The sequence below is a fragment of the Ambystoma mexicanum genome, chromosome 13 (genome assembly GCF_040938575.1).
Source record: "Ambystoma mexicanum isolate Mex_15411 chromosome 13, UKY_AmexF1_1, whole genome shotgun sequence".
NCBI lineage: Eukaryota > Metazoa > Chordata > Amphibia > Caudata > Ambystomatidae > Ambystoma > Ambystoma mexicanum.
Window position 1 is genome coordinate 292119276 of NC_090938.1, and position 12473 is coordinate 292131748.

Consider the following 12473-nt stretch of genomic DNA (forward strand, 5'->3'; position numbering starts at 1 on the left):
AAAGACCTTTTATCGTGCAGACGGATGCCTCTGACACTGGGATAGGAGCTGTACTATCACAAGTAGATGAGAAGGGTAAGGAACACCCTATCGGTTTTATTAGTCGCCAGCTTAAGGACAGAGAGCTCAGATGGTCCACGGTAGAGAAAGAATGTTTCTCTGTTGTGTGGGCCCTAAGGAAGCTGCGGCCCTACCTCTATGGGACCCACTTCACTGTGCAGACTGACCATAAGCCGTTAAAGTGGCTAATGAACATGAAGGGGGAGAATCCAAAGTTGCTTAGGTGGTCCATAAGTCTACAAGGCTTCGACTTCACTATTGAGCATAGGCCAGGTGTCCAACATAGCAATGCTGATGGGTTGTCCAGAATGTTTTACCGACCTGAACAAGAGACTCATCCAGGGGTGGATTAGTTCCCCCTGTCCATAGTCTGGGAGGGGCGAGTGTTAGGAAAGATTTCGTTATTGTAGGGAACTTTCCTTCCATGTGGCAACCCCTAAACTTTTTGCTATTGTTTTCAACCTGTTTTCTTGACTTTGCCAGAGAAGTGCAGCCTTCTGCCGTACTCCTCTGGGCTTTCGCTCCTTTCTTACGGGGAAACTGACATGCCCTTAAGACAGTCAGTACCGGGGAACGCTGTTTCCCGTAGTTTCTTTTATCGTGTCGCCATTTTTAGTGCAACACGACACAAGAGGGCACTGTAAGCTAAGTTACAGCTCTCTTGGGTCTCTAGCCTTCTACAGACCCTAGACACTCTTGTAGGATGGTTTTTGGATCGGTGCAAGTCATTCAGGGACTGGGCTGGTGGCAGCGATCATTTGGTTTATTTTGAGCTCCTTTTGCCGTTCTGAGCACCTTTTTGCCGCGAACACAAAAGGGTGGCCCGGCTACCCAAAATGGCCGGACCACGAGGCTCCTTTGTCTCGTCCACTGTCCGTCTTGCTCCCTTTACCTTCCCCCGGGTCAGGCGACCCGGGGCCTTCCTTATTTGGGCATGTAGTTTCCCGCGAAACACGGTTGCTTTCGCGGGCTTCTACATGTCGTTTGAGTGCCCCCAGGATGTGGGCTGGGCTGTCTGGTCCCAATACACATCCTGGGTGCCAGAGAGTCTAGGGTGGTGTGAATGCCTGGGACCACTGTGGTCCGTGATTGGTCCACGTATGGTATGTGTGTTGATGAGCGGATCTCCCATTGGCTCCCCTCCGTTTTGGCGCGAAGGGAACCGTGGATAAGAGGGAGCTGGAAACACCACTACCAGGTCGATCTCCTGAGTTCTTACGAACCCAGGGATACAGGAGCCAAGTATCCTGCGAACACGAGGCTGGAACGAGGAATCGCTGGTGACCCCCTGAAGAACTTCTGCTCCTCATTGCTGTCGTCCGGTGAAGCCCTTTCCACCTAAGATCGAACAAGAAGGCCTGTACTGGCGCTTCGACCTATTGGAATAGCAGGACCAGCTATTCCCGGCACCTTCATCAACTCCTGCCGTAAGCCTTCGGAAGTGTCTCTGGGCCATCCAGTTGACTGACCAGCTTACTAAGGAGTCCTGCTCTGTAATCGCCGACAGGTTGGGTGGTATTCTGAGTCCGGGGCACGCTCACACGCTTCGTTTGCTTAGCAACCCTAAGCTAGAGGTGAACGGTGCTCGTTTGGCTTGAATACACCCGGCCGTTCCGTTGCCCTGCCGTGGCGACAAAACTGTGCAGGATTCTTCGATCGGGACGTCTTTTTACTCTGCACGACGACGAGACGTTCCCTGCTCTTCAGAACCTGCCAGAAGCTGCATCTATCGAGGAGAAGCTCGGGCCTGCTTGCTTCGGGGACCGGTGAGTAGATTAGCTAGGATCTGGTCGCCCTCCTGCAGTGCCCCTTGCTTTTCCCCGCTGTAAATACAGCTCCCCTTGTCCGTACTCGCGCCCTACTTCTGCCTCACAGTGGAGGCTGCGCTAGAGTCGCGGACCGTGTTCTCCTTCATTAGGGCACCCTACAGAGCTGTCCAACGTCCTCCGAAGAGCTTCACCTTCTGCCCATTGGCACCGGCGGGTGCAGGTACTTTTGAGCGCTAGGCTCCACTCTTCGTAGGGATTGGACTACCATCTAGTTAGGGGCCTCAGAAGGCGGACATATCACACGCATTGGTTCGCACTGCCTGTTTTTCTTCCCCTGCAGGTGGATAACATATTTCGTGCTGCTAATGCTGTGAAACTGTGTATTCTGTATATATATTGGGTGGATAGTGTATGTGTTGGTTTACTATCGTTGTATATTGCTGCTTTTACTGTGGTTATTAGTTTCAAGGCCTTATAATAAATGTGTATCTATTTTTGATATAAACAACTGTTTGGAGTAGTTTGTAAGCGCTCTTGCTTTGTGTGCTCACTGCGGGCTTTCAGTCACCCTCACCCCTCTTGAGACCTAGTCTTGACCGCAGCGATCGCTACCTTGATTGGTCTGGCTTGTCCAGAGGTTACCCTGTTCCAAGTAATTAGGTTGGCCTTCTGAACTTCTGCGCCACCAGGACAGAGTTCAGAAATCCGTCTTAACAGATATCACATCTCATGTTATAGGAAGTGTCTCAGGTTTGGTATAAAGATTGAGATATCACATCTCTGCTATCGGAAGTGTCTCAGGATTGGAATGGGAAGGAGTTGGATATCCCATCTCATGTTATAGGACGGGTCTCAGGTTTTTAATTAGAATCATTGAGATATCATATTGCATGCTGTAGGAAGGGTCTAAGGATTGGAATGGGAAGGACTTGGATATCACATCTCATGCTATAGATAGGCTCTCAGGTTTGGAAAGTGAAGGAGTTGGATATCACATTTCATGTTAGAGGAAGGATCTCAGGTTTGGTATTAGAGGCATTCAGATATCACATCTCAGGCTATAGGAAGGGTCTCAGGATTGGAATGGGAAGGAGTTGGATATCACATCTCATGCTATAGGAAGGGTCTCAGGTTTGGTATAAGCATTGAGATATCACATCTCATGCTATAGGAAGGGTCCAGGATTGGAATGGAAGGAGTTGGATATCACATCTCATGTTATAGGAAGGATCTCAGGTTTGGTATTAGAAGCATTGAGACATCACATCTCATGCTATAGGAAGGGTCTCAGGATTGGAATGGGAAGGAGTTGGATATCACATCTCATGCTATAGGAAGGGTCTCAGCATTGGAATGGGAAGGAGTTGAATATCCCATCTCATGTTATAGGAAGAGTCTCAGGTTTGGTATTAGAAGCATTGAGATATCACATCTCATGCTATAGGAAGTGTCTCAGGATTGGAATGGGAAGGACTTGGATATCACATCTCATGCTATAGGAAGGGTCTGAGGATTGGAATGGGAAGGAGTTGGATATCACATCTCATGCTATGGGAAGGGTCTCAGGTTTGGTATAAGCAGTGAGATATCACATCTCATGCTATAGGAAGTGTCTCAGGATTGGAATGGGAAGGAGTTGTATATGACATCTCATGCCGTAGGGAGGGTCTCAGGTTTGGTATAAACATTGAGATATCACATCTCTGCTATCGAAAGGGTCTCAGGATTGGAATGGAAAGGAGTTGGATATCCCATCTCATGTTATAGGAAGAGTCTCAGGTTTGGTATTAGAAGCATTGAGATATCACATCTCATGCTATAGGAAGGGTCTCAGGATTGGAATGGGAAGGAGTTGGATATCACATCTCATGTTATAGGAAGGATCTCAGGTTTGGTATAAGCATTGAGATATCACATCTCTGCTATCGGAAGGGTCTAATTTTTGGAAGGGGAAGGATTTGGATATCACATCTCATGTTATAGGACGGGTCTCAGGTTTGGTATTAGAAGCATTGAGATATCAAGTCTCATGGTATAGGAAGGGTCTCAGAATTGGAATGGGAAGGAGTTTGATATCACATCTCATGCCATAGTATGGGTCTCAGGTTTGGTAGAAGCATTGGGATATCAGATCTCATACTATCGGAAGGGTATCGGGATTGGATTTGGAAGGAGTAGGATATCCCATCTCATGCTATAGGAAGGGTCTCAGGTTGGAATGGGAAGGAGTTGGATATCACATCTCATGTTATAGGAAGGGTCTCAGGATTGGAATGGGAAGGACTTGGATATCACATCTCATGCTATAGGGAGGGTCTCAAGTTTGATATTAGAAGCTTTGAGATATCACATCTCATGATATCGGAAGGGTCTCAGGATTGGAATGGGAAGGAGTTGGATATCACATCTCATGATAAAGGAAGGGTCTAAGGTTTGGAAGGGGAAGGATTTGGATATCACATCTCATGTTATATTACGGGTCTCAGGTTTGGTATTAGAAGCATTGAGATATCAAGTCTCATAGTATAGGAAGGGTCTCAGAATTGGAATGGGAAGGAGTTGGATTTCACATCTCAAGCTATAGGAAGGGTCTCAGGATTGGAATGGGAAGGACTTGGATATCACATCTCATGCTATAGGAAGGCTCTCAGGTTTGGAAGGGGAAGGAGTTGGATATCACATTTCATGTTAGAGGTAGGATCTCAGGTTTGGTATTAGAGGCATTGAGATATCACATCTCATGCTATCAGAAGGGTCTCAGGAATGGAATGGGAAGGAGTTGGATATCACATCTCATGCTAAAGGGAGGGTCTCAGGTTTGGAAGGGGAAGGATTTGGATATCACATCTCATGTTATAGGAAGGATCTCAGGTTTGGTATTAGAAGCATTGAGATATCACATCTCATGCTATCGGAAGGATCTCAGGTTTGGTATTAGAAGCATTGAGATATCACATCTCATGCTATCAGAAGAGTCTCAGGATTGGAATAGGAAGGAGTTGGATATCACATCTCATGCTAAAGGGAGGGTCTCAGGTTTGGAAGGGGAAGGATTTGGATATCACATCTCATGTTATCGGAAGGATCTCACGTTTGGTATTAGGAGTATTGAGATATCATATCTCATGCTATAGGAAGGGTCTCAGGATTGGAATGGGAAGGAGTTGGATATCACATCTCATGCTATAGGGAGGGGCTCAGGATTGGAATGGGAAGGACTTAGATATCACATATCATGCTATAGGGAGGGTCTCAGTTTTGATATTAGAAGCATTGAGATATCACATCTCATGCTATCGGAAGTGTCTCAGGATTGGAATGGGAAGGAGCTGGATATCACATCTCATGCTAAAGGAAGGGTCTCAGGTTTGGAACGGGAAGGATTTGGATATCACATCTCATGTTATAGGAAGGGTCTCAGGTTTGGTATAAGCATTGAGATATCACATCTCTGCTATCGGAAGAGTCTCAGGATTGGAATGGGAAGGAGTTGAATATCCCATCTCATGTTATAGGACGGGTCTCAGGTTTGTTATTAGAATCATTGAGATATCATATTGCATGCTGTAGGAAGGGTCTAAGGGTTGGAATGTGAAGGACTTGGATATCACATCTCATGCTATAGATAGGCTCTTAGGTTTGGAAAGGGAAGGAGTTGGATATCACATTTCATGTTAGAGGAAGGATCTCAGGTTTGGTATTAGAAGCATAGAGATATCACATCTCATGCTATAGGAAGGGTCTCAGGATTGGAATGGGAAGCAGTTGGATATCACATCTCATGCTATAGGAAGTGTCTCAGGATTGGAATGGGAAGGACTTGGGTATCACATCTCATGCTATAGGGAGGGTCTCAAGTTTGATATTAGAAGCATTGAGATATCACATCTCATGCTATAGGAAGGGTCTCAGGATTGGAATGGGAAGGAGTTGGATATCACATCTCATGCTATAGGAAGGGTCTCAGGTTTGGTATAAGCAGTGAGATCTCACATCTCATGCTATAGGAAGTGTCTCAGGATTGGAATGGGAAGGAGTTGGATATCACATCTCATGTTATAGGAAGGATCTCAGGTTTGGTATAAGCATTGAGATATCACATCTCTGTTATCGGAAGGGTCTCAGGATTGGAATGGGAAGGAGTTGGATATTCCCATCTCATGTTATAGGGAGGGTCTCAAGTTTGATATTAGAAGCATTGAGATATCACATTTCATGATATCGGAAGGGTCTCAAGATTGGAATGGGAAGGAGTTGGCTATCACATCTCATGATAAAGGAAGGGTCTAAGGTTTGGAAGGGGAAGGATTTGGATATCACATCTCATGTTATAGGACGGGTCTCAGGTTTGGTATTAGAAGCATTGAGATATCAAGTCTCATGGTATAGGAAGGGTCTCAGAATTGGAATGGGAAGGAGTTGGATATCACATCTCAAGCTATAGGAAGGGTCTCAGGATTAGAATGGGAAGGAGTTTGATATCACATCTCATGCCATAGTATGGGTCTCAGGTTTGGTAGAAGCATTGGGATATCAGATCTCATGCTATCGGAAGGGTTTCGGGATTGGATTTGGAAGGAGTTGGATATCCCATCTCATGCTATAGGAAGGGTCTCAGGTTGGAATGGGAAGGAGTTGGATATCACATCTCATGTTATAGGAAGGGTCTCAGGATTGGAATGGGAAGGACTTGGATATCACATCTCATGCTATAGGAAGGCTCTCAGGTTTGCAAGGGGAAAGAGTTGGATATCACATTTCATGTTAGAGGTAGGATCTCAGGTTTGGTATTAGAAGTATTGAGATATCACATCTCATGCTATCAGAAGGATCTCAGGTTTGGTATAGAAGCATTGAGATATCATATCTTATGCTATCAGAAGAGTCTCAGGATTGGAATGGGAAGGAGTTGGATATCACATCTCATGCTAAAGGGAGGGTCTCAGGTTTGGAAGATAAGGATTTGGATATCACATCTCATGTTATAGGAAGGATCTCAGGTTTGGTATTAGAAGTATTGAGATATCACATCTCATGCTATCGGAAGGATCTCAGGTTTGGTATAGAAGCATTGAAATATCATATCTCATGCTATCAGAAGGGTCTCAGGATTGGAATGGGAAGGAGTTGGATATCACATCTCATGCTAAAGGGAGGGTCTCAGGTTTGGAAGGGGAAGGATTTGGATATCACATCTCATGTTATAGGATGGATCTCAGGTTTGGTATTAGAAGTATTGAGATATCACATCTCATGTTATCGGAAGGATCTCAGGTTTGGTATTAGAAGTATTGAGATATCACCTCTCATGCTATAGGAAGGGTCTCAGGATTGGAATGGGAAGGAGTTGGATATCACATCTCATGCTAAAGGAAGGGTCTCAGGTTTGGTAGAAGCATTGAGATATCACATCTCATGCTATAGGAAGGGTCTCAGGATTGGAATGGGAAGGACTTAGATATCACATATCATGCTATAGGGAGGGTCTCAGTTTTGATATTAGAAGCATTGCGATATCACATCTCATGCTATCGGAAGTGTCTCAGGATTGGAATGGGAAGGAGCTGGATATCACATCTCATGCTAAAGGAAGGGTCTCAGGTTTGGAACGGGAAGGAGTTGGATATCACATCTCATGTTATAGGAAGGGTCTCAGGTTTGGTATAAACATTGAGATATCGCATCTCTGCTATCGGAAGTGTCTCAGAATTGGAATGGGAAGGAGTTGGATATCCCATCTCATGTTATAGGACGGGTCTCAGGTTTTTTATTAGAATCATTGAGATATCATATTGCATGCTGTAGGAAGGGTCTAAGGATTGGAATGGGAAGGACTTGGATATCACATCTCATGCTATAGATAGGCTCTCAGGTTTGGAAAGTGAAGGAGTTGGATATCACATTTCATGTTAGAGGAAGGATCTCAGGTTTGGTATTAGAGGCATTGAGATATCACATCTCAGGCTATAGGAAGGGTCTCAGGATTGGAATGGGAAGGAGTTGGATATCACATCTCATGCTATAGGAAGGGTCTCAGGTTTGGTATAAGCATTGATATATCACATCTCATGCTATAGGAAGGGTCCAGGATTGGAATGGAAGGAGTTGGATATCACATCTCATGTTATAGGAAGGATCTCAGGTTTGGTATTAGAAGCATTGAGACATCACATCTCATGCTATAGGAAGGGTCTCAGGATTGGAATGGGAAGGAGTTGGATATCACATCTCATGCTATAGGAAGGGTCTCAGGATTGGAATGGGAAGGAGTTGAATATGACATCTCATGCCGTAGGAAGGGTCTCAGGTTTGGTATAAACATTGAGATATCACATCTCTGCTATCGAAAGGGTCTCAGGATTGGAATGGAAAGGAGTTGGATATCCCATCTCATGTTATAGGAAGAGTCTCAGGTTTGGTATTAGAAGCATTGAGATATCACATCTCATGCTATAGGAAGTGTCTCAGGATCGGAATGGGAAGGACTTGGGTATCACATCTCATGCTATAGGGAGGGTCTCAAGTTTGATATTAGAAGCATTGAGATATCACATCTCATGCTATAGGAAGGGTCTCAGGATTGGAATGGGAAGGAGTTGGATATCACATCTCATGCTATAGGAAGGGTCTCAGGTTTGGTATAAGCAGTGAGATATCACATCTCATGCTATAGGAAGTGTCTCAGGATTGGAATGGGAAGGAGTTGGATATCACATCTCATGTTATAGGAAGGATCTCAGGTTTGGTATAAGCATTGAGATATCACATCTCTGCTATCGGAAGGGTCTAAGGTTTGGAAGGGGAAGGATTTGGATATCACATCTCATGTTATAGGACGGGTCTCAGGTTTGGTATTAGAAGCATTGAGATATCAAGTCTCATGGTATAGGAAGGGTCTCAGAATTGGAATGGGAAGGAGTTGGATATCACATCTCAAGCTATAGGAAGGGTCTCAGGATTAGAATGGGAAGGAGTTTGATATCACATCTCATGCCATAGTATGGGTCTCAGGTTTGGTAGAAGCATTGGGATGTCAGATCTCATGCTATCGGAAGGGTATCGGGATTGGATTTAGAAGGAGTTGGATATCCCATCTCATGCTATAGGAAGGGTCTCAGGTTGGAATGGGAAGGAGTTGGATATCACATCTCATGTTATAGGAAGGGTCTCAGGATTGGAATGGGAAGGACTTGGATATCACATCTCATGCTATAGGAAGGCTCTCAGGTTTGCAAGGGGAAAGAGTTGGATATCACATTTCATGTTAGAGGTAGGATCTCAGGTTTGGTATTAGAAGTATTGAGATATCACATCTCATGCTATCAGAAGGATCTCAGGTTTGGTATAGAAGCATTGAGATATCATATCTTATGCTATCAGAAGAGTCTCAGGATTGGAATGGGAAGGAGTTGGATATCACATCTCATGCTAAAGGGAGGGTCTCAGGTTTGGAAGATAAGGATTTGGATATCACATCTCATGTTATAGGAAGGATCTCAGGTTTGGTATTAGAAGTATTGAGATATCACATCTCATGCTATCGGAAGGATCTCAGGTTTGGTATAGAAGCATTGAGATATCATATCTTATGCTATCAGAAGGGTCTCAGGATTGGAATGGGAAGGATTTGGATATCACATCTCATGCTAAAGGGAGGGTCTCAGGTTTGGAAGGGGAAGGATTTGGATATCACATCTCATGTTATAGGATGGATCTCAGGTTTGGTATTAGAAGTATTGAGATATCACATCTCATGTTATCGGAAGGATCTCAGGTTTGGTATTAGAAGTATTGAGATATCACCTCTCATGCTATAGGAAGGGTCTCAGGATTGGAATGGGAAGGAGTTGGATATCACATCTCATGCTATAGGAAGGGTCTCAGGTTTGGTATAAGCAGTGAGATATCACATCTCATGCTATAGGAAGTGTCTCAGGATTGGAATGGGAAGGAGTTGGATATCACATCTCATGTTATAGGAAGGATCTCAGGTTTGGTATAAGCATTGAGATATCACATCTCTGCTATCGGAAGGGTCTCAGGATTGGAATGGGAAGGAGTTGGATATTCCCATCTCATGTTATAGGGAGGGTCTCAAGTTTGATATTAGAAGCATTGAGATATCACATTTCATGATATCGGAAGGGTCTCAAGATTGGAATGGGAAGGAGTTGGCTATCACATCTCATGATAAAGGAAGGGTCTAAGGTTTGGAAGGGGAAGGATTTGGATATCACATCTCATGTTGTAGGACGGGTCTCAGGTTTGGTATTAGAAGCATTGAGATATCAAGTCTCATGGTATAGGAAGGGTCTCAGAATTGGAATGGGAAGGAGTTGGATATCACATCTCAAGCTATAGGAAGGGTCTCAGGATTAGAATGGGAAGGAGTTTGATATCACATCTCATGCCATAGTATGGGTCTCAGGTTTGGTAGAAGCATTGGGATATCAGATCTCATGCTATCGGAAGGGTTTCGGGATTGGATTTGGAAGGAGTTGGATATCCCATCTCATGCTATAGGAAGGGTCTCAGGTTGGAATGGGAAGGAGTTGGATATCACATCTCATGTTATAGGAAGGGTCTCAGGATTGGAATGGGAAGGACTTGGATATCACATCTCATGCTATAGGAAGGCTCTCAGGTTTGCAAGGTTAAAGAGTTGGATATCACATTTCATGTTAGAGGTAGGATCTCAGGTTTGGTATTAGAAGTATTGAGATATCACATCTCATGCTATCAGAAGGATCTCAGGTTTGGTATAGAAGCATTGAGATATCATATCTTATGCTATCAGAAGAGTCTCAGGATTGGAATGGGAAGGAGTTGGATATCACATCTCATGCTAAAGGGAGGGTCTCAGGTTTGGAAGATAAGGATTTGGATATCACATCTCATGTTATAGGAAGGATCTCAGGTTTGGTATTAGAAGTATTGAGATATCACATCTCATGCTATCGGAAGGATCTCAGGTTTGGTATAGAAGCATTGAGATATCATATCTTATGCTATCAGAAGGGTCTCAGGATTGGAATGGGAAGGAGTTGGATATCACATCTCATGCTAAAGGGAGGGTCTCAGGTTTGGAAGGGGAAGGATTTGGATATCACATCTCATGTTATAGGATGGATCTCAGGTTTGGTATTAGAAGTATTGAGATATCACATCTCATGTTATCGGAAGGATCTCAGGTTTGGTATTAGAAGTATTGAGATATCACCTCTCATGCTATAGGAAGGGTCTCAGGATTGGAATGGGAAGGAGTTGGATATCACATCTCATGCTAAAGGAAGGGTCTCAGGTTTGGTAGAAGCATTGAGATATCACATCTCATGCTATAGGAAGGGTCTCAGAATTGGAATGGGAAGGACTTAGATATCACATATCATGCTATAGGGAGGGTCTCAGTTTTGATATTAGAAGCATTGCGATATCACATCTCATGCTATCGGAAGTGTCTCAGGATTGGAATGGGAAGGAGCTGGATATCACATCTCATGCTAAAGGAAGGGTCTCAGGTTTGGAACGGGAAGGAGTTGGATATCACATCTCATGTTATAGGAAGGGTCTAAGGTTTGGTATAAACATTGAGATATCACATCTCTGCTATCGGAAGTGTCTCAGGATTGGAATGGGAAGGAGTTGGATATCCCATCTCATGTTATAGGACGGGTCTCAGGTTTTTTATTAGAATCATTGAGACATCATATTGCATGCTGTAGGAAGGGTCTAAGGATTGGAATGGGAAGGACTTGGATATCACATCTCATGCTATAGATAGGCTCTCAGGTTTGGAAAGTGAAGGAGTTGGATATCACATTTCATGTTAGAGGAAGGATCTCAGGTTTGGTATTAGAAGCATTCAGATATCACATCTCAGGCTATAGGAAGGGTCTCAGGATTGGAATGGGAAGGAGTTGGATATCACATCTCATGCTATAGGAAGGGTCTCAGGTTTGGTATAAGCATTGAGATATCACATCTCATGCTATAGGAAGGGTCCAGGATTGGAATGGAAGGAGTTGGATATCACATCTCATGTTATAGGAAGGATCTCAGGTTTGGTATTAGAAGCATTAAGACATCACATCTCATGCTATAGGAAGGGTCTCAGGATTGGAATGGGAAGGAGTTGGATATCACATCTCATGCTATAGGAAGGGTCTCAGGATTGGAATGGGAAGGAGTTGAATATGACATCTCATGCCGTAGGAAGGGTCTCAGGTTTGGTATAAACATTGAGATATCACATCTCTGCTATCAAAAGGGTCTCAGGATTGGAATGGGAAGGAGTTGGATATCCCATCTCATGTTATAGGAAGAGTCTCAGGTTTGGTATTAGAAGCATTGAGATATCACATCTCATGCTATAGGAAGTGTCTCAGGATTGGAATGGGAAGGACTTGGATATCACATCTCATGCTATAGGTAGGGTCTCAAGTTTGATATTAGAAGCATTGAGATATCACATCTCATGCTATAGGAAGGGTCTGAGGATTGGAATGGGAAGGAGTTGGATATCACATCTCATGCTATGGGAAGGGCCTCAGGTTTGGTATAAGCAGTGAGATATCACATCTCATGCTATAGGAAGTGTCTCAGGATTGGAATGGGAAGGAGTTGGATATCACATCTCATGTTATA